The following is a 20,574-nucleotide window of genomic DNA, read 5'->3' as shown; positions in this document are numbered from 1 at the left end:
GTGCTGCTTGACGCCTGGCCCGGCCATTGTGCTTGGAGCGCCATGAGCGGCAGGCGCAGAGATTACACCTCCCTGGTCTCTATCTAACCGCGTCCTCCCCATTTCCTTGAGACCGTGAGCCCTGAGCGTGCAAGCACCACGCGACTACGGCGAGCACTCGTCGTCTCGTCAAGGTCAAGGTCAAGCATTCGTCGTCTCGTCTCTATCTAAGCATTGTCTTCACTCACCTTCGACGAAGTTTCGCGATACGGATACTGCCTCTGCCGCTTGCGCGTTTTCTCTGCGTCTGCGCTTCTGCAGTCAGCCTCTCATGCAACTAGTCTAGCAGTACACGCGTTCATTGCAGTCAAGATCAAGCAGAATGGACAACACCATGGCCTCCCATGTCCAACAGAACAATGTACTGCGTGGCCATCTGCGCTCCCCAACAACCCACCTCTACCGCTACTTCAGGACAAGATCGAGGCAGACAGTTTCTCGTGTGCTGCTCGCAGTTAAACAGCTGACAGGCAATCTACTCTGGTTCAATCCCAAGGTATGCTCCTACTCCCTCCGTCCCAAAATAAGTGACTCAACTTTTGGGACGGAGGGAGTACTTCCTATCTCCTTCCTTTGAACTGTGTTTTGAACCTCCATGTGTTCTTACTTCTTACTCATAACCAAATAAAGTTTTTGTTCTGAATATTGGTTGGTATTTCGTCCGTGTTGAATCTGGTCCCGACCGCCAAATGAATAAGGTTAATCAGTCAACTAAAAGCATCTGGCTACTGGCAACACATTCAAAGTATTTTTTTCTGGCAATAGGCAAATAGATCCTGTTCAGAAGTGAGTTTGCATTATTATCCTTATACTTAGACAAAACGGGAAAAAAATTACTTACCTTCCAACCTCGAATGGTTCGACAGTTTTGATCAACTTTTTTTGTCTTTCAGTGATCTTTCTTGGAATTTACTTTCGTAATACAGTGGTTTCCTTTTCTACCGTTTTCACTCAGAGAAGGAGAGAGGTGGTGCAGATATGGCGCAGTGGAACGGCATAGAGCAGGCAGCGACTATCACGCAGCTGGTGGGAGTGGATGCGTTGGGGCTCATCTCGACGATTGTACAGGCAGCACAGACAGTTCAGCGCAACAAGGAGACCTGCCAGGAGCTCGTGCAGGATGTGCAGTTGATAAATGGCCTGCTATGGATGCTGCAAAACCCAGAAATTATGCAGCGAGAAGAGATTGTAAATGCACTCAATGGACTGGAGGGGACGCTTCGGGAGGCGTACAGCCTCGTCAGCTCCTGCCAGGACTGCAGCACCACATATCGCATATTCATGGGATGGAAACACACTGACCAGTTCCGACGCGTGAAGAAGAAGATTGCCAAGCACCTCCGCTTCTACCCCATGATCTTCCATGCTGACATAACTTGTCGTCTCGAAAGAATAAGCAACGGCACGCTGTCGACGTGCTCATCTCAGGTATAGTCAGTTTGTACTTCACTGGTAAACATCATCATGGCTTTTCGATTGTAGCCAAGGGTCTTCACGTAATACTAGTCTCGTATGCTTGAAATTTGTTTTGTTGTTCCAGGATGCAGGAGGAGTGCTGACATCATCTACCAGACACTCAAACTCTGAAGCTCGGTGAGTTGTTAGCAAGCACAAGGAAATAGAGATACTTAATCTGTTGCTTGGTTACTGCAAGAAGTGGCCACAACATTATTTCCGAAACATTTTGTTATATACATAAAATAGTTACTTTTATGTCTTAACCATGAATTTTCAGGACTGAATGTAGTTTGTGGCCTGTTGAATTAGAAAAATCGCAGGCATGCAGGAGCGCTGAGTCTATTGCAGTTGAGGAACACCAGCTAACAAGTAATTCTTTCAGTTAACTGTTTATGGAGTTGGGATCTTGAATTTGATATATTGCATTGTATTGTGTGCTACTAGGTTTTAGGGAGAGGTAGGGGAAGGGCTATCACCCCAAAGGCAAGATAGAAGAGTTGCTCTCCTAATTCTTGCTGGATTTATTACTCATAGGGGCTGCTCTTTAACAATCCGATATAAGTAATAAATCCTAGATCTTCTGATTGACTTGAGTCCCAAGTTGATAGCTCTTCCTAATTTAAATGATAAACTACGTAACCGAGAGATGGGATCTTAACCCATAAGTGGGAGCTGATTTCCTTGCCATAGGGCCATGTAACTTGCATAAGTTCAACCTTGCCAAATGTTTACTTAACTTTCCAAAGTACAACTTCATGTCCCGTATGATTCTTCCTGGACATGGTTTAATCAAAGTATATTCCGATTACTTTTTCTGATATTGCTCATGAGTCATGTGTATAACATATTTAATTGAGTTTTAATTCAGGTTACCAGGAAATTGCTGAACCTTTTGCTAGGAAGCAGAGGTTCCGGTGGGGTCACTGTTTGCCCTGGAAAACGGTAGAAACAGCTCCTTGTATTCATGAACTCAACGGACCAGGTACTAGCTACAAGCACCAACTGAACATCAATGGATACTGAAGATAATAGAATAAATAAATGAATATTTAGACATATTAGTTATAACATTCGGAAAACCCATCAACTTTGAAAGGAAACTACAGTCTGCATCACAAACAAGCAAAGCTCATGGTGCATTCCCTGCAGGGTTTTCAGGTTTCCATTTCTCCCAATTGTTGGTTGCTACAAATAATTTTGCATTCCAATGCAAAATTAGAAGTTGTGGATACGCTGATGTGTATAAGGTACATAGTATGAATGTGCTTTTGAAAAAAAATCCTTTTTGGATCTAGGAGGAAAAAAAAATCCTTTTTATCTTTTGTATTATTCTTCGCAAGTATATTCTTAATGGTCCAAATCTTGTTGCACTTTTAAATGCATAACACACAAGCATCATAACTAAATTTTCACAACAAAACTTCCCTGGTTTATTCGCTGGTAGTTTGAGTGTTTTTTACTGATGCTGTTACCCTTTTAAGATAACCGAATTACCAGTGCAAAAAATTGTTTGGGCATTACATCAGCAGACACGCATTTGCTCCTTTACTTTCATATATTCAAACATCATGAAGTGATCAGTTCATTAATTAAAAATTCCCTGTCCCTCTGCTTCTGCTTTAGCTGCCTCAAGTTTATAAAAGATCTGACAAGACATGTCTTGCATATGTAAATCAAGTTTCATCAGCCCTGTCTAATAATGGCATGCAAAAAAAGGTGCATCCAGAACACCTTTACCTTTGCATACGACACATTAAACTTTATTCTTTCTGAATTTTTCCTAAACAGCATAGCTCTGATATTGAGTTTTGAGAGGCGAAAGATTACATGCTGCTTGTTAAAGATAGATATCCATTCCCCGGATGAAGGTTCTAACATGCCAATTTAGACATATTTCTACCAGAGAAATTCTTACTTGTAATTAGTTTTAACATGGATTAAGATATGTACATATGTATGTCACCTTTTGTTTTGTTATCTGCAAAAGGAGCACAATCTTAAAGAATTTCTACATAACATGGATGTAAAATTGAATGCTGTATTGAGCCGAAATGTAAATGTCTAGAATCGAATGGTTATTTGGCATACATCCAACCTAGATGCACCCTTTTTTTTTGGAAATCTTTGCAGCAGTACTAAATCACATACCGACAAATTGTCGTAGATAAACCTAGTGTTGATGCTTGCAGGGACGATTGGACAGTGGACTTGAAGTCATGATCAGAAGATTTCATCAAAATAACTCCCATTCTTCACTCACATTTGAAAATTAAGTCAGCTTTCATGCAAAGCTTCTACGCAAAAACGTTGCTAAGCTCATTGGATGTTGCAGTGAAAGAGGAGAAGCACTTTTAGTCTATGAATCTCTACCAAATGGGAGTTTGTCTGACGCGGTAACTGGTATGCCTCTTCTAAGCTGTTCTTATAGTTCATTGTGGACCTTTCTCACCTTGTTTGTTCTCTCACGATTGTGACCATAAGTATCTCACTGGCACAGGAACAAGGGTGTTGCTCAACTGGTCTGAGCGCTTCAAAATAATTTTAGGGATAGCCCGCGCGGTGGCCTATCTACATGATTGCTGTGGGATACAAATTATGCATGGGGATTTAAATCCACAAAGGATTCTCTTAGATTCTTATATGACTCCTAAGATTACTGATTTTGCTTTTGCAAAAGTGTGTAGTCCGGATGGGCGTGAAAGACACAAGGGTAGTTTACTCGGTACAAGGTATGAACTTATCTAATTCACAGTAAGCCTTTGCTCCATCACCTCATGTATTTTCGTATTTGTTTGGTTCTAGGGGTTATATGGATCCTGGATATGTTATTGACCGTATCTACTCAGTGAAGAGCGGCGTGTATAGCTTCGGTATCACTCTTCTTGAGATAATTACTGCAAAGAGGCCCGATGCACTTTTCAAGGATGCAGGTGATGTAAGTACATGTGTTCTTTGTTCATATATCGGAATTTGATAAATAGGAGTACTCAAGTAATATAAAAATAATTGCCTTTTGTATTTACGATGATGCAGCTTCTCAGATTGCCGACAGTGGCAGGATCAATGGAGATGTACCACATGATAGATCCAGCATTGCATGGTGAATCAAAAATGGCCGAGATAATGAGATGCATTCAGATCGCGGTATGGTGCTCCAGGCCCAATGCGGGAGACCGGCCCGGCATGTGGGATGTTCTTCTGATGCTCAGCTGCGAGAGTGCAACCTTACGTGTGCCGGAGCCATCCCAGAGCCAGTGCGATACACAGGAGCCGTGTGAAGGGGTGCTATCGGATTCAGAGATAACTGAACCAAGATAGTATGGGCGATTCAAGGCCACAGATTTCATCGGGCTCTATATGGCGCTCAGAGGTTATTAAGTACAGTAGTACTAATTTATTTAGTTGAGTATTTGCGCATCAGTGGAGCGATGATGTGCGTACAGAACCGATTCTTTTTGCATGTGCGTGTCACTAGTTATGAGCGCTCAATCACATTGTAGACGCAGCATGAATCTTCTCAGTTTCTCACCAAGTACCCTGTAGTGTAGGTGTGCGTCGTCGTGCTGTTTATTCTGAGTTTGAAGAGAAGGTTATAGATGTGTGATGAATCCTGCAATCTACACCATGTTTCATCTTAATTGTATCGTCGTGCAAAAATCAAGACGTCTGACTCGCCTAGCTTATCCAATGTAAGCGCCTAGCCAACCGGCAAGGAGCGCAAGCGGCGGCGACGGGCAGTGACAGTGTGCCGCTTGGCGGCCTAGTGCGTCTGAAGCAGCAGGCTTGCCCTCCTGATGCATCAGAGCTTGGGCCTCCTTGACGGTGTTGACAGTTGGCAGCATGCTGCCTCGCTGCCCTCAAAATGTTTGACGAAATGACACTTAATTTTGTTCAACTGGAAAGCAGGTTCCACCAAACCACGTAGTACGTCGGACTAAGGAAGCGGCAGCACAAGAAAAACATGCTGAAGTACCTGCAGTGAATTGAAAATTTCCCCATTTAACCTGTCCTTTTCTGATGGCCGTGCTAGAGTTTTCCCATTTGCATAGCTAGATATTTCGTATAATGTAGATGTCTCTGTCAAATATAGATACGTTTGCCTTATACCAATTTATATGTTTTAATGCTGCTTGATTAATTTAGATAGTATAACCCTGATATGCAGGAGCTCCTTTTAACCGCCTGTTTTCGTAATATGATGATAGATTAGCCTGAGGAATCAGAGCCTGCATAGTTCCATTTAGCATCTGAAACATTGTTTTTATGTGGATGATTAAAAAAAAATCAGGACCCCCTCCCTCCTCTTTTTTGTAATGTAGTCGACGCCATCATGTGTATCAAACTTGAGTATTGTTATGAGCGGCATGTATTACAGCCCGGACAGTTAGGAGCCTGACCCAGTTATCTTATCGTGTTAGGGGCTTAGCCCAATTATATCATTAGGAGGATTATATAAACTCATGTAAGGACCCGTTTTGAGATTAAGCAAAGAAGCAATCATAATTGCTCGGCTTCCCTAGGGAGCCGGGAGACCTAACCCTAGCCCCCTCCTCCCCTGCGCCATCTCCTTCCTGCCACAGCCGCTGCCGCCTCCATCGCGCAGGGACGGCGCCCAGCCGCCGGCCGCTGCGCTCTCGCCCTCGTCGTCCTCCATCATTCCCCTACAATCTTCGCCCTAGAACTGGCAGAACCCTAGCTCCTAACAAGTATGGAGTAACGAAAAACTGGATGGGTGATCCATGTTTCCCAACCAAATATGTATGGAACGGCGTGAAATGTAGCAGCACAACTGCTAGCACTACGAGGATGATATCTCTGTGAGTTTTTTTAAAATGGTCTTTTATGTTCTACTCATATATGTAGCCATTCCCTTATGTTGAATGGTAATTTCCGTGCAGAGATCTCTCCAATAGTAGTTTGCATGGCGTCATATCTAATAATTTGCATTGCTCGAATATTTGTAAGGATCAGTTAACAAGATCACTATTCTATATAGAATTTTTAGTTAAACTATTATTTTGTCGTTGATTTAGTACAATCTTGTACAACGACAAATAATCTGGATTGGAGGAAGTAAAAAAATCATACAAAACTGAATTATTTTCACAACACACATGAATGAATGTTCTACTTCCGTGTAATTTTTTAAAAGAAATAACATTCCATAGGTCAGTGCAAAAAAATAAGAACATAATCAACACTCTGAAAAAGCTCACTTTTGAAGCATTTTGGGGTTTCTGTTTTGCTTTTGTTAGAATAAATCCGAGGCACTCCGTTGATCTACCGAGGACCAAACAACCGCACGAGCACAACACCGAGATTTGTTAACGAGGTTCACCGATATGGCTACATCCCCGGGGCATGACTACGGGTGCTCCTCCCCGTGACACTGTCACAATACCGCACCCCGGCCGCCCGGGCGCCGGCACACGCCGCCGGCTCCCTCGCGTGCCCGTGCTATTATGTTGGCATATGTTACATCGTGTGTCTATCCCGCTATATATGAGAGGCCTAGGATACAAGTGTCCTATTAGGACACAACTCCTACCCTGTCTACACACAGTACGACTTCAAGTCCAACTGTAACCTAACTTGTACAATAATATTCGACACAACTCTAACAACTTTTTCTACCCAAAGTACACAAATGTGATTTCTTCAATAAAATTTATATGTGCGAAGAAAACTCAAGAATGTTTGTCTACATTTTTTTTAGATTAATTTTTTATTATTTTTACGTGAATGCTACTTTTGCCTTAGTAGCAGCTATCACGTAAGTGCATATAGCTGATGAACACTGACAAATCCCAAATCAGCCAGGAGTTTCCTAAATCGGCTCACTGTTCTTGGATCTTTAGCGAACACAAGCTAGCAGCCGAGATGATGCCGCAATTTCCCCTCTGACCCACGAACTCGCACCTGCTCGGTCAGCAAACAGGATTTGAGCGCCGGGCCGCTGATTTGGTTGAGGTCGAGACCAGCAGGCAGGAATTTGCACCTCAATTGACTTAGCCATGGATCTCTCTTCAACGTGACACAGGAATTTTTATATGTTTTGGTCTCAATCTTGGAGTTCCAGTTTTATTGATCCTACTTGCATTGGGGTATTTCAAATTTGTAGTGCTGTCATAACGCAACTCGTTGTTTAATTATGAGGTCCCGGAAGTATAATTTGCAAATGAAAAACATCAATAATTGAGCTCTTGCTCATCGTATTGCAAGTTGAGGCACTAAATTATACGTAGTGGTTCTGTCCAAGGTCGAAAGACGGATTTTGATCCTAAATTGCAATGTCAACTAATAAACCAGAGCCCGTCCGACCAATTCCCGTGTGAGTGTGGTCATTTTCAAATATGTCATTCATCGTTCATTTTACCTTGTCATCAGGAACTAGTCAGTGCAGGCCACAATGTCAATCTGAATCGTTCATTTTACCCTGTCTTCAAGCATAAAACAATAAACATGTACGTATGCCAATAGGCCGTGTCAATCTGAATCTTCAACTGCTACTGCTTATATCACGTAGAGGGATCATCACCTTTCCAAAATAAAGGTTGTCATTATCCCTTCAGCGCGGCTTGCCGGTGCTGGCAACAGCGGCGCCTACGGGTGTCGTTTTCTTTTTGGAGGCGTTGTCAAGGCCTTCAGCTGCGCCCCTCTTCGAGCTCAGGGGAAACCCTAGGTTTGGTTCCTCCGGACCGGATGGCGACGGCGTCTCGGCGTCATTTTCGTTCTTGAAGGCGCTATCTTGCTTGCTCGCGGTGTCCATCGTACTGGCTCGGGTGATGTTGGAGTTCTGACTGGTTCGACTTGGCCACTCTTGGTTTTAGGTTTGGTAGATTTAGCTGTGTTCTATTCTCTATTCAGGCCGAGCATCCCTTCTCACTGCTCCGAGCACCAAGTTCATGTCTGCCTGTGTTCGTGTCATGTGCTGTATTCCTCGATGTACTCATTCTACTCCTTCTATCACTGGAAAGATACGCAAGCTTTGTGTGTTCGTGAAAAATTATCCCTTTAGCGCTATATTTGCATTCTCTTCTACTACATAAAGAGACGGAGGGAGTACCATATTTTTAAGTCAGCCCCATAAAACTCCATTCATAAAAATAAAAATAAGAACGTCTCCTCCCATGTCGCACCCACACATACAGGAGGAGGAACCCTAAATCGCCGCCATCAGCCCTTTCCCTCACCTCCCTCCTCCCCTCTCGCCGCCGCCACAGGGAAAGGCCGGGCAAAGCTCAACCAGAGCCGGCAGCGGCGGGGCATCCTCGCCCCTGCATGGGTAGGGGCCAGCATGGGGCGGCTCCCTTTCTCCTGGGCGCGGTGCGGGCTTCGAGAACCGTGACACGATGGCGCGCGGGCGCCGCGAGTGTGTTGATGCCCATGCATGTGGGTGGTTCACGCGGGATCGGTTGTGGCAGCGGGGTGGTGCCGGCGAGATCCGGCGGACGACAGTCTCTTGCGGCGAGGGTCGTGGGTGGCATGGGTCGGCCGTGACGAGTCATAGGTGGTGGAGGCGGATCTATGGCAGGTGCCCCCGTATCTTCTTCCAGCTGACGGTGACACCATGGGTTGGCTTAGGTTGGATAGAACTAGGTCACGTGCCTGGATTTGTCTGCCCTCGTGCGGTCCTTCCTTCTGCGTTGGTGGGCGTCTCTGACATGAGCATATGTCTCCAGATCTCGGGCGTCTCTGACATGAGCATAAGCCTCCAGATCTCCTGGTTCGCGGGACTACCATCGGGGAGAAATCCCCTGCATGGAGCTACCATTGCGGATGATGCGGCGACGTTTGCGGGTGTCGCTAACCTCCTTGGAGGGCATCGTCATGGTGGTGGTCCCTTCGAGCTCCAAGGGAAATCTCTAGTTTGACTTGCCAAACCGGATAGTGACCGCGTGTGGCATCTTTTATCTCCTTGGAGGCACTATTTTGGTGCCGCGGACGCCGGGGTCTCTGAAAGGATCGATATAGTTGGCTAGAGGGGGGGGGGGGGCTGAATAGACAACTAACAATTTTTAGCTTTTCTTTACCAAATTAAACTTTGCATCAAAGTAGGTTGTCTAGATATGCAACTAGGTGAGCAACCTATATGATGCAACAACAATAAGCACACAAGCAAGCAAGGGATAGACCACAATAAAACTTGAACAAGTAAAGGTAAGAGATAACCAAGAGTGGAACCGATGAAGACGAGGATGTGTTACTGAAGTTCCTTCCCTTTGAGGGGAAGTACATCTCCGTTGGAGCGGTGTGGAGGCACAATGCTCCCCAAAAAGCCACTAGGGCCACCGTATTCTCCTCACGCCCTCACACAATGCGAGATGCCGTGATTCCACTATTGGTGCCCTTGAAGGCGGCAATCGGACCTTTACAAACAAGGTTGGGGCTCTCTCCACAACTTAATTGGAGGCTCCCAACGAAACCCGGAGCTTCACCACAATGGAATGTGGCTCCGAAGTGACCTCTTCCAACAAGGGTGCCCAAGCACCTAAGAGTAACAAAATCCACACAAGAAGGTATGGGGGAATCAATTTTCCTTTGGTGAGAGTGTAGATCTAGGTCTCCTCCTTCACTCCCTAGCACATCAACAAGTTTGAGTGGCTAGGGAGAGAGATCGGGCAAGAAAGCTTTAAGGGCATTAATGGAGGAGAGAGAGGGGCAAGAGGTAGGTGGGAGGAAGGAGAAGCACTTCCTTAAATAGGGTACCCTCAGATCCAACCATTATGTGCAGAAATACATAGGAGCGGTACTTCCGCACGTGTCACCGGTACAACCGGTGAATGCGGGAAACCCATGCTAGGGCACCAGGGTGGTACTTCCAGTGGAAGAGCCGGTAGTACCGGCATATCAAAACATACCGGAACTACCATCCCACCACTGCCCGACTACCGCCTCACCACAGAAGGAAATCACCCCAGGCCGGTAGTTAGAGCGGTGGTTGGGCCGGAGCTACCGCAGGGCCAGCAGCTCATGAGTAGTGGAGTCCGAGGTGGTACTACCGCCCTGAACACCGGTAGTACCGTTTTTTCAAGAAAAACCTGAACTTCCATTCCACTACCGGTCTACCACCGTACATGGTACAGAAGGTAGTCACCCCTGAGCGGTACTTGGGGCGGTGGTAAGACCAGAACTACCGGCCACTGGTACAACCGCCCAAAGGAGCGATACTACCGCCATGGGCAAAACTGCACAAAACAGAGAACTTTGGGGAGCCCCTCTCTTCTCAAATGGAGGGTGTCGATGGGTGCAGAGAACGTGTACGTGAAGAGATTCACCCAATACCATCCGATGCGGATTCCTCTTAAAAGTACCGATATCCTATGACCTAAGGAATAAAACGTCGGAAACTCCGTCTTCGATCTTTTCCGCATAGAGGGAAGGCCTAACCGTCTTGCGCCGCACAATGTGTACCTGAGAAAACTAGAACACATGATTAGTCCACACCAGTGTTGTCATCATCACCAAAACCTTAGGGTAGAAACTGCCCTTACAATCTCCCCCTTTTTGGTGGATGATGACAACCACTCGAAAGGCACGGGAGGTATAGAAAATATAAACGGGTCTCCCCTTGAGTGTGAGCATTATTTAGAGTTTGCTTTGAGATAGCAAATGCTCACACTAAGGTCAATGCTCCCCCTAGATTTTATAGACCATCCAGTGACAAAGAAAACAATATCGATCATAAAGCACAAGATATTAGAACAGAGCATGCAAGCTTAACTGACAAACAAGTGCATAGGTAAATAGATAAGGGACACATGTCTTACACCATGCACAACGACACACCAGGGATGAGTTCACAAGACACTAACAAGCAACTGCAAAAGAACGCAAGAGACCAACTGCAAATGAACCCCCCATGCAACTCCCATGACCTAATGGAGCTCTCTCCCCCTTTGGCATCAAGACACCAAAAAGGAAAAGAGCGAAGCTAGCGCCCCGGGGTTTAGTAGAACTCCTCGCCAGTCACCGCAGAGCTGTCAGAAGCATCATCATCACCATCATCGGTGTCGTCCGGCTCCTCAGCCTCCTCGGCTTTCTCAGACTCCTCAGACCCCACCATAGCCTCCTCAGGACCACGGACAGAAGAGGTGACAGGCGCTTCATCAGACCACTGCCAGTTCTCCATGCACCACGAGTCCTCAGGAGTGATAGTCTTCTCAGAGCCACTCTGCACACATGGCACATTGAGGTGCTTCATCAACCGAATCTGCTTGCGACGCGCCATCTTCTCAGCAACATGGGCCTTGTAGAGCTTCTTCTGAATGTGAGTCTGTAAGCAGAAGGTCTTCTTGATCTTGGATGTCAGCTTGTCAACCCAAGAGGGCTAGGCCCCAGCCTCCAACTCAAAGTCATCGTCGTCCGAGGTAGCATACACGTCCTCCTGATTGCTCGTAGAAAAACGAGGAGTCTTATGCTTCTTCTTCCTCAGAACCTTAACCTCATGCTCCGTGAGGTTTGCAGGAGTGGAGAGAGGCTCTCCTGGCCTACGGACAGCCCAAACGGTGTTCAGAAACTGCATCACAAAGGGAGCATAGATTGGTACCTTGAGGTACCACACCATATTGTACATCTCCTCCCACATCCACTTGGAAACATCAAACGTGATGCCAGATCCCCTCTTGGTCTTCCTCGCCACAAGTAAATCCACCAGATAACCATAAATATCATCTTGGTTCCTGACCTTCGGAAGCAGCACACACCGGAATACATGACGCATAATGTCATAGACTGGCAGAAGGTCACTAGACTTACCCACAATGCCATGTCCAGGAATGTACAGAGGGGCAAGCTTCTCCTTATCCATGGGTTGAGGTCTGCCGTGAGGATGGAGACCTCCTTGACCCTCCTCCCCGGTATCCTCATAGCCAAGAGCATTGCAAAAAGCTCACCACGGGACATGAAAGAATTCATCATGGCACATGAAAGAAAGGCGACGCTCAGCATCAGAGCCGAAGTGGACTGTGGCATAGAACTGATGGATGAGCTGCACATAGAAGTCACAATTCACGATCATGAGCTTGATCAAGTCAAACTCCTCACAGATCTCGAGAGCTTCTTGAAAGAACATGCGGTGCCCCCATGTTTGGTTTTGGTAATTGATGACAATATCTATGGACTAATGGTTGTCTTGAGTTATATTTGAAGGATTTGTCCATAGGCTTCTCTTGAAGTCCATGTGTTGGTTTCAAGGAGTTTATGAGTTGACCAAGGTGCTATTAAGGAATTATCCAAAGATTGGTCATGTGAGTGCTGAGATTATTACAAGCATGTCTTGAAGAAGAAGATTGTGTGATCATTCATGTTTACCTTCAAGACATCATCGAAATGAAGAGAGTTGGAAAGATTCAAGGTTGATCAAGACTAAGTCAAGAGTGAATCAAGTTGGTCAACTCACAAAGCGTAGAAGATGTACCGAGAGGGATAAAGTGATCCCATGGTATGGTAAGCATTGTCCATTGCACTTTGTGTACTAACCCATGGTCTATGTGAGAGTTCTATGTGGGTTTAGGTACATGTCCATGGGCTTGCGTCAAGAGGAAGATATCATACAACCCATGAAAAGGATGACATCAAGTGGTGATCGTCATCAAGATTGCCATGTGCAAGTTCAAGTGGAGCATCAAGAAGAGATAAAGTGCTTGAATCTTGCCACCCATTTGGTGTCAATGGACTTGTGAAGATGTGCTAAAGAGTGGCTCACCCATAGTGGACTATGAGGGAGCAATCATCTAGTCCTCATCGAGCCAACACAATCAAGAAAGGTGGTCCAACTTGAGGGAGTCAAGATTGTCATCATATAGCTCAAGTGGACCATGTGCAATGCAAAGGTTTGCCCTTGATCGGTTCTCTATTTTACCGGTCTCGTGGTGGTAGTTGGGAGACCGGGTTATAGGATCATTTGCCATACTATCAAGGGGGGCTCTCAAGTTGGTAGCTTGATCGTATCGTTAGTAGAGAGCTCAAACCATTGCATCCTTGCATCATGTTTCTTGGTTCTTGTTTGGTTCTCTTTGGAAGTCTTAGATCTTATGGTCATTTTGATGACAAGCTTGAGTTCATCGAAAATGGAGTTCGCATGCGTCTTCTATGATGTTTTCGGTGTTGGAGGTTTTACCAGTCTTATCTGAGGAAGGGTTCTCACCATTTTCTTATGGGCCTTTTATATTTTGCTTATTATTGATATTTATTTTAATATTGTGTTAGCTCTTTTCGCTAGCTTTCCAACAAACTTGGTTTCATCGAATTCGGAGTTCGTTTGCAAAAGTTGTGGCAGTTTTGGTGTTCTGAAAAGGCTGCAGCGGTACTACCGCGAATTGGAGCGGATGTAATTTTTTACTACCGCTCTAGAGCGGTACTACCGTGGATCCTACAGCGGTAGTACCGCTCCGGACCAAAAACTCATCCCAAGTCCTGCGGTGGTAGGCCCGGATGTATTTTTTAGTACCGCTCGCAAGCAGTAGTACCACTACCATTTGTGGTAGTACCGTGAGATGGAGCGGTAGTACTGTGAGGACGAGCGGTAGTTGCTCACAGCCCGAAAGAGCGGTACTACCACTCCTTGGAGCGGTAGTACCGCTCTTTCGGGCTGTGAGCATAACGGTTGGATTTCCCCCGACCTATAAAAGGCGGTCTTCTTCCCCATTGAACCTAATACCTTGAGCTCGTGTTCTTCCCCCATTGTTGACCTTCTTCGAGCTTGCTAACTCTCAATCTCTCCATGGATTATTGCTAGTTTTTGAGGAAAAAGAGAGAGGAGATCTAGATCCACATTTCCACCAATCACTTTCTCCTCTATGTGAGGGGAACCCCTTGGATCTAGATCTTAGAGTTCTTGGTGTTCTCCTTCTTGTTCTTCCTCTCATCTTCCTCCCTAGCATTAGTTGCTTTGATGAGATTTGAGAGAGAAGGACTTGGGCACTCCGTGTGCCTTGCCATTGCATTTGGTGCATCAGTTTGAGTTCTCCACGTGATACGTGGAAGTTACAAGTTGAGAAGCTTATTACTCTTGGGTGCTTGGTACCCTTGAGCTTGTTACTCTTGGGTGTTTGGACACCCTAGATCTTGTTCCTCTTGGGTGCCTTGGCGCCCTAGACGATTGGTGTTGTTCGGAGCTCAATCATTGTGGTGTAAAGCTCCGGGCAAGCGTTAGGGTCTCCAATTAGGTTGTGGAGATCGCCCCGAGCAATTTGACAGGTACCGGTGACCGCCCCCAAGGGTTGCCGAAGTGTACGGGTTCGGTGACCGCCCCCAAGGGTCGCCATTTGTACGGGTTCGGTGACCGCCCTCAAGGGTCCCTTAGTGGAATCACGACATCTTGCATTGTGCGAGGGCGTGAGGAGATTACGGTGGCCCTAGTGGCTTCTTGGGGAGCATTGTGCCTCCACACCGCTACAAACGGAGATTAGCATCCGCAAGGGTGTGAACTTCGGGATACATCATCGTCTCCGTGTGCCTCGGTTATCTCTTTCCCGAGCCCTTTACTTATGCACTTTACTTTGTGATAGCCATATTGTTCTTTGTCATATATCTTGCTATCACATAGTTGCTTATCTTTCTTAGCATAAGTTGTTGGTGCACATAGGTGAGCCTAGTTGTTTTAGGTTTTGTGCTTGACAAATTAACCGCTAGGTTTATTCCGCATTTGTTCAAGCCTTAACCGTAATTATTTTAAAGCGCCTATTCACCCCCCCTCTAGGCGACATCCTCGATCTTTCAATTGGTATCAGAACCTCGTCTCTCTTTGTTAGGCTTAACCGCCTAGAGAGTAAAGATGTCGACTAGGGGATTAGGATTCTCTGACACTCTTAGTTTCAATGGCACAAATTTTGATGTTTGGGTAATTCGCATGCTTAACCTCTTTAGGGTCATGGACCCAAATTTAGAGTGAATTGTAGATATGGTTTTTCTCCTCCAAAGGATCCCCAAAGATTATCTTTAGAGGATGAGAAAAACTCTTATCTCAATGCTCAAGCTTCTAATGTGCTTTTCGATGCTTTGAGCAATGTAGTTATATTTCAACTCATGCCGTTCCGGGATGCTCATGAGTTATGGACAAAGCTTCAAGATAAATATGGTGTGTCCAGGATTTGTGGGGATGATTGTTCTCCCTCCTCCTCCGGCCGTGTTGCCTTCTCAACTTCTTCTACTTCACCTACATGTGGATTGCCACAAGGTAATGCTAGGGTGAGTAGTGGTGGTCATTGCAATGACGATAGTGTGCTTGTTCTTGGTGATTCTTCATCACTATCTTATTGCAATGGTCCTTCTTTGGACTTTAACACTTCGAGCACCTTACATGTTTCACATGCTCGTGTTGGTAGTCCTTTCATATCATGTAGAAATTTCTTGCTCAAATCTCATGATGATATGCTTCCTATGTCTTGTTGCCATGATAAAAATGTATCTATTTCCTCAAGTTGTTGTGCTAACAATGTCGAGGAAACTCAACACTCCATGGAACAAGATGTGGTCTTGAATGGTGCTTCAAGGGATCCTACATCATCATATATTGCATTTTGCCTTATGGCCAAGGCCTCAAAGGTATCTCCCACTTTGAATCCCAATATATCTTCTGATGATATTGATGATGGCAAGAATGATGATGATGTTGATTATGATGAAGGGAATGATAATGTTGCCTCCTTAAAAATTAAGGGGGAAATGGTTTTTAAAGCTCTTCATAAAAATAAAATTGCTCGTTCCAACTTCATGGAAATTATGTCCATTGCCATTGAGGGCAAGAAATATATTGAGGAGTTGGAATCTCATCTCGAGGAGCATGAGGTCACCATTGAGAAAATGGAAGGTCATGGGCGTGATTACGCTAATGAGATTGCGGACCTCTCTCAAGCTCTTGAACTTGAACAAACCACCAAGGAATCTCTTGAGGAGACTTTTGCTCTAGAATTATCTAGAGTAAGGGAATCTCATGATAGAGCTCTTGAGGTGGCCAATGATTTCGAAACTAAAAATGAGGAGCTTGAAGTTGCGCATTCTAAACTCCTTGAGGACTTTGAGCACCTCGAAAATGGCTCAAGGGTCATTAAGAGTGAGCTCATCAAACTCACCGAGTCTCATGCTCAACTTAAAGCTTCATATTCAAAAGAGCTTGTCAAGTTGTCTTCTCCTCTTGTTTCTAATGATGATGCTTGTGCTACTAACTCTATCTCTTGTGAAGCATCCATATTGAAGGAGAATGTTGAGCTACGGGCTCAACTTGAGTTGCTATCTAGCAAATATGGGAAATTGGAAGAAAGTCATGAAAATCTCTCAAACTCTCATGATGATCTTCTAGTATCCCATAATGTGCTAAAGATAGCTCATGAGGCCATGCTTGCTAAGGTAACATCTAGTGAGCCTCATGTGGATACTAGGACTACATCTAGTCAAAGTGCTATATTGCCATGTGCTAGTCCTTGGTAATTCATCTACTCACAATGTTGGTACATCTTGTGATGAATTGCTTTCCTTTCCTTGTTGCTCAAACAATGAAGGTTATACTTTCTCTAGTACTTGTGTTGATACTAACCATGTAGAGGAAATCGAAGAGCTCAAGGCCCAAGTCACTTCTTTGAAGAGAGACTTGGGAAAGTGTCATGAAGGGAAGGCCACACTCAACAATATCTTGAGTGTGCAAAAATCCCCCAATGACAAAGGTGGACTTGGATTGAACTCCAATAAGAAGAAGAAGTCCAAGAGCAACAAGAAGAAGGGCCAAAAACAAGTCAAGAATTCGGCCAAGATCATTTTCTTCAAGTGCAAAATTGAAGGGCATCATGTTAGATCTTGCCCTTTGAAGAAGAAGGCCATTAGTGACAAGCAACAAGGGAAGCGGCCACAAGTTCACTCTCATTCTCAATCTCAAGTTGAGAAATCAAGTGAGAAGAAAGTAAAGAGTAGATGTTGCTACCTATGTCGTGAAAAAGGTCACGTCGCTTCTTCATGCACAAATGGTACCTCATCCAACCCAATTATCATTCATGATGTCTATTATCTTGGGAAGGATAAGGTTGGCAATGTGTTTGCCAAGTTTGTTGGTACTCAAAGTGGTTTGAAGCAAAGAACCATTTGGGTAGCCAAGCCTATTGTGACTAACCTATTAGGACCCAACTTGGTTGGGGACCAACTAGCTCAAACTTGATCAATAGGTGTTGTTGGAGGGCATTGGACACTTGGCTACATTATGAAGAATTAAGGGGACTTCATCACTCTTATTGCCTCAAGCCAAGTCAATTGAATCATCAAGCTTATATCTTATATCCAATGTGCCTTCTTGCGGTAACTTGTACTTAAATTGTTTACATTGAAAGTTAATTGCCCACTTGCATGTTTTGGTTTTGTTCCTTGCATGTGTTTATATATGTTGTGCTTCCAACTTGATTATCTTGAGCAATCAAGTATGTATGTGTTGGTTTGCACATCATGTATGTGTGTGTCATGCATTGAGCCTTTTGCATCTTGTTTATTTCTTAGTTGGCTCTTGTGAGAGATTAATGGAATATCCCATTATGGGGGAGTGATGTGCTTTGTGCACCTCACAATCCTATAAATGTGTGTACATGAGTAATACACTCTAGTATTGATATTTCAAGATTATCTAGTTGCTATGTGGTATGTCTTCTCATGAGAAATTCAAATTCTAAATTGTCCATTAATTATCTCTTGTTGGATCCTCTTATTGCCTCTTGTTAAGTTTTCTTCATTCGTATCACATTATGGGGGAGTAATATGCTATGTATATTACTAGCCTAGAAAATGTGTACATTTGAGATTTTGTCACCTAGTGTTGATATTGTAGATTATCTTGTTCCTAGGTGGCATGTTAGCTCTACAAGTTGCAATTTGCTTGTGTTTGGTGTGAAGATGATGTTGGATATCCTTGCTATCTACCAATGGGAATTATTTCCAAATACTTTTTGTCTTATGACAATTGGTACTCACTTATGTGTGGTACAAATTATTGATCATCTTCACATTGGCCTTTGCTTTTATTTGCCTTATCTCGTGCCTAGGATTGTGTCAACTCCCATTATTTTCCATACCACTTGTGGATCTTGTTATTTTATTGATCTTGTTTAGTGATTTCTAGATATAGTGAAAGTGGTGATCCACCCTGTGCATTTTGTATTCAAATGCAAATTCTCTATAATGCACTAGCCTTGGGGGAGCTATCCTATTTTCTATAAAACACTCATCTTATGATCCTTAAGTGTGTGTTGGTGGATGGCAAGTCGTTTCTTTTGGTACTTTGTGCCAACATGAAACTTTGTAGAGAGCTTGGTTTGTTTGGAACCATCCTCTCCTTTGGGAGTTTGACATCTTTTTTGTGTGTTCCAATGGTTATCTCATTCCTTGATGTATATTTTAATGATATCTTCCAAGTGATGATTTCTCCATTTGGTATCCTTTTCACTTGGTTTTTCCTTTTATTTTGGTATCGGTTCTTGAAAGTCTTGAGCATGCATTTTAACTTCATGTAGTTCCTTTGGCATGTTTTCTTTCTTTGACCCAATATATAAGGGAAACTCCACCAAGTCTCAAATTGGATGAGATGTGCATGAGATTCATTTTCATATCTATATGCACACATATCTGTGGAGTTTTTCCTATGTATTGTTGGTTCTCTAACTCTTTGCTCCCAATGAGTTTGGGTACCATTTTGTTTGTGTTGTTGTTCTAGGAACAATTGGAGATGCATTGGATACTTGGCTCATTCAAAAGGAAGGTGTTGTCACCATGTGCTTATTGGAGTCAAGCTAGGATGATCAATGAACTACTTTCTACCTTCAATTGGTATCTACTACATCCTTCCAATGCTATCTCGGTAACAAGTATCATCATCTACTACATGCACACATTATTGCATCAATCGTGTGTAGATTGTATCATGGCATGTTATTCTTTCTTTCTTGTGATACTTGTTTCCTTTCTCAAAGCATCCCAACGATGATCTCTTGTTGCTAGTTGTGATGTCTTTGATGGTTGTGTGGTAGGAATTCATTTATATACAATAAGACCATATCTAGCCTTGGGCTATGCTTCCAAGAACATATCTTATTGGTATATGTATGACTTCCTTTTGGATATCTTGTTCCTTCGTGTTGTAACTATTTCGGGTGTACATCCTTCTTTGTAGATATATATCGTCATGATTTCGTCTACCTAGACCCTTATACACTTGAGAGAAATTACATCTCTAGATGATATCCTTTCTTTCACGTCCACCTTGTCTTTCTTATGTTATTTCTTTGGTGGCTCTGTGAAAGATTTTGCCTTGAGTGCGTGTCTTATCTCGTTGCATCTTGATGCACTATTGTGTGGTGAAGATTATTTTCCTCATGCTTGTCTTGACGAGGCTTTTGCCATTTTAATTGGTATCCCCTGTCTTGATGATGCTTATGCTTTTTATCTTCACCTTGGGTTGTCACAAGTGTTGGTTATTCATTTTGCATATTTAGTGTTCTTGTGAACCCAATTGCTTAGTTGTGTGTGAGAATGAAAGGCTTTGCACCGTGTATCCCATTCATTTGAGACTATGTTGATGCTTATGCTCATCCATATATTAGTCTTCTCATGTGCTTTGCCATGACTCACACACATCATTTTGGTTGAGCCTATTCTTAAGTTGCCTCTTTTACATGTTGCTCAACCATGTGTTTGTTGCAAGTGCTAGGCTTAGTTTCCTTTATGCTCACTTGCACTTGTTGTTTGTTTCTATTGATTTTGGGGGAGCTATGATCCTATGTTGTGCACTTTGTATCCAAATACAAAAATTATTATGTGTGCACAAATCATGGGGAGCTTCTCTAGCTTATTTAGAATACTCCTTTGCTCATTTCATAATATCCTTCATTCATGTGGCTCATAGGATCTTTGGTCTAGTTGGTTCAATTGATATCCTTTGATTGCTTGCTTCAATTGGTATCATTTGATTGCTCGATTTCTTGTTTCTCTCTTTGTTATGTCTTTGTGGCATATCATTCTTTTGCAATCATTGGGCCTCAATATAGTTTGTCTTCCTCCAAGTATTTACCATTGGATATGTGTATTGCATTCCACTCTCTTTTTCAG

At 43.9% G+C, this 20,574-nt stretch overlaps 1 pseudogene; it reads left to right on the top strand.

The window, feature by feature from the left end:
• The first annotated feature begins 373 nt into the window (after positions 1-373).
• LOC119309515 lies at positions 374-5,082 on the top strand (annotated as a pseudogene).
• The last annotated feature ends 15,492 nt before the right edge of the window (positions 5,083-20,574 follow it).

The sequence above is a fragment of the Triticum dicoccoides genome, chromosome 5B (genome assembly GCF_002162155.2).
Source record: "Triticum dicoccoides isolate Atlit2015 ecotype Zavitan chromosome 5B, WEW_v2.0, whole genome shotgun sequence".
In the NCBI taxonomy this organism is placed as follows: Eukaryota; Viridiplantae; Streptophyta; class Magnoliopsida; order Poales; family Poaceae; genus Triticum; species Triticum dicoccoides.
Note: the sequence above shows the minus strand (reverse complement) of the source record. Positions and strands in the feature narration are given on the sequence as shown.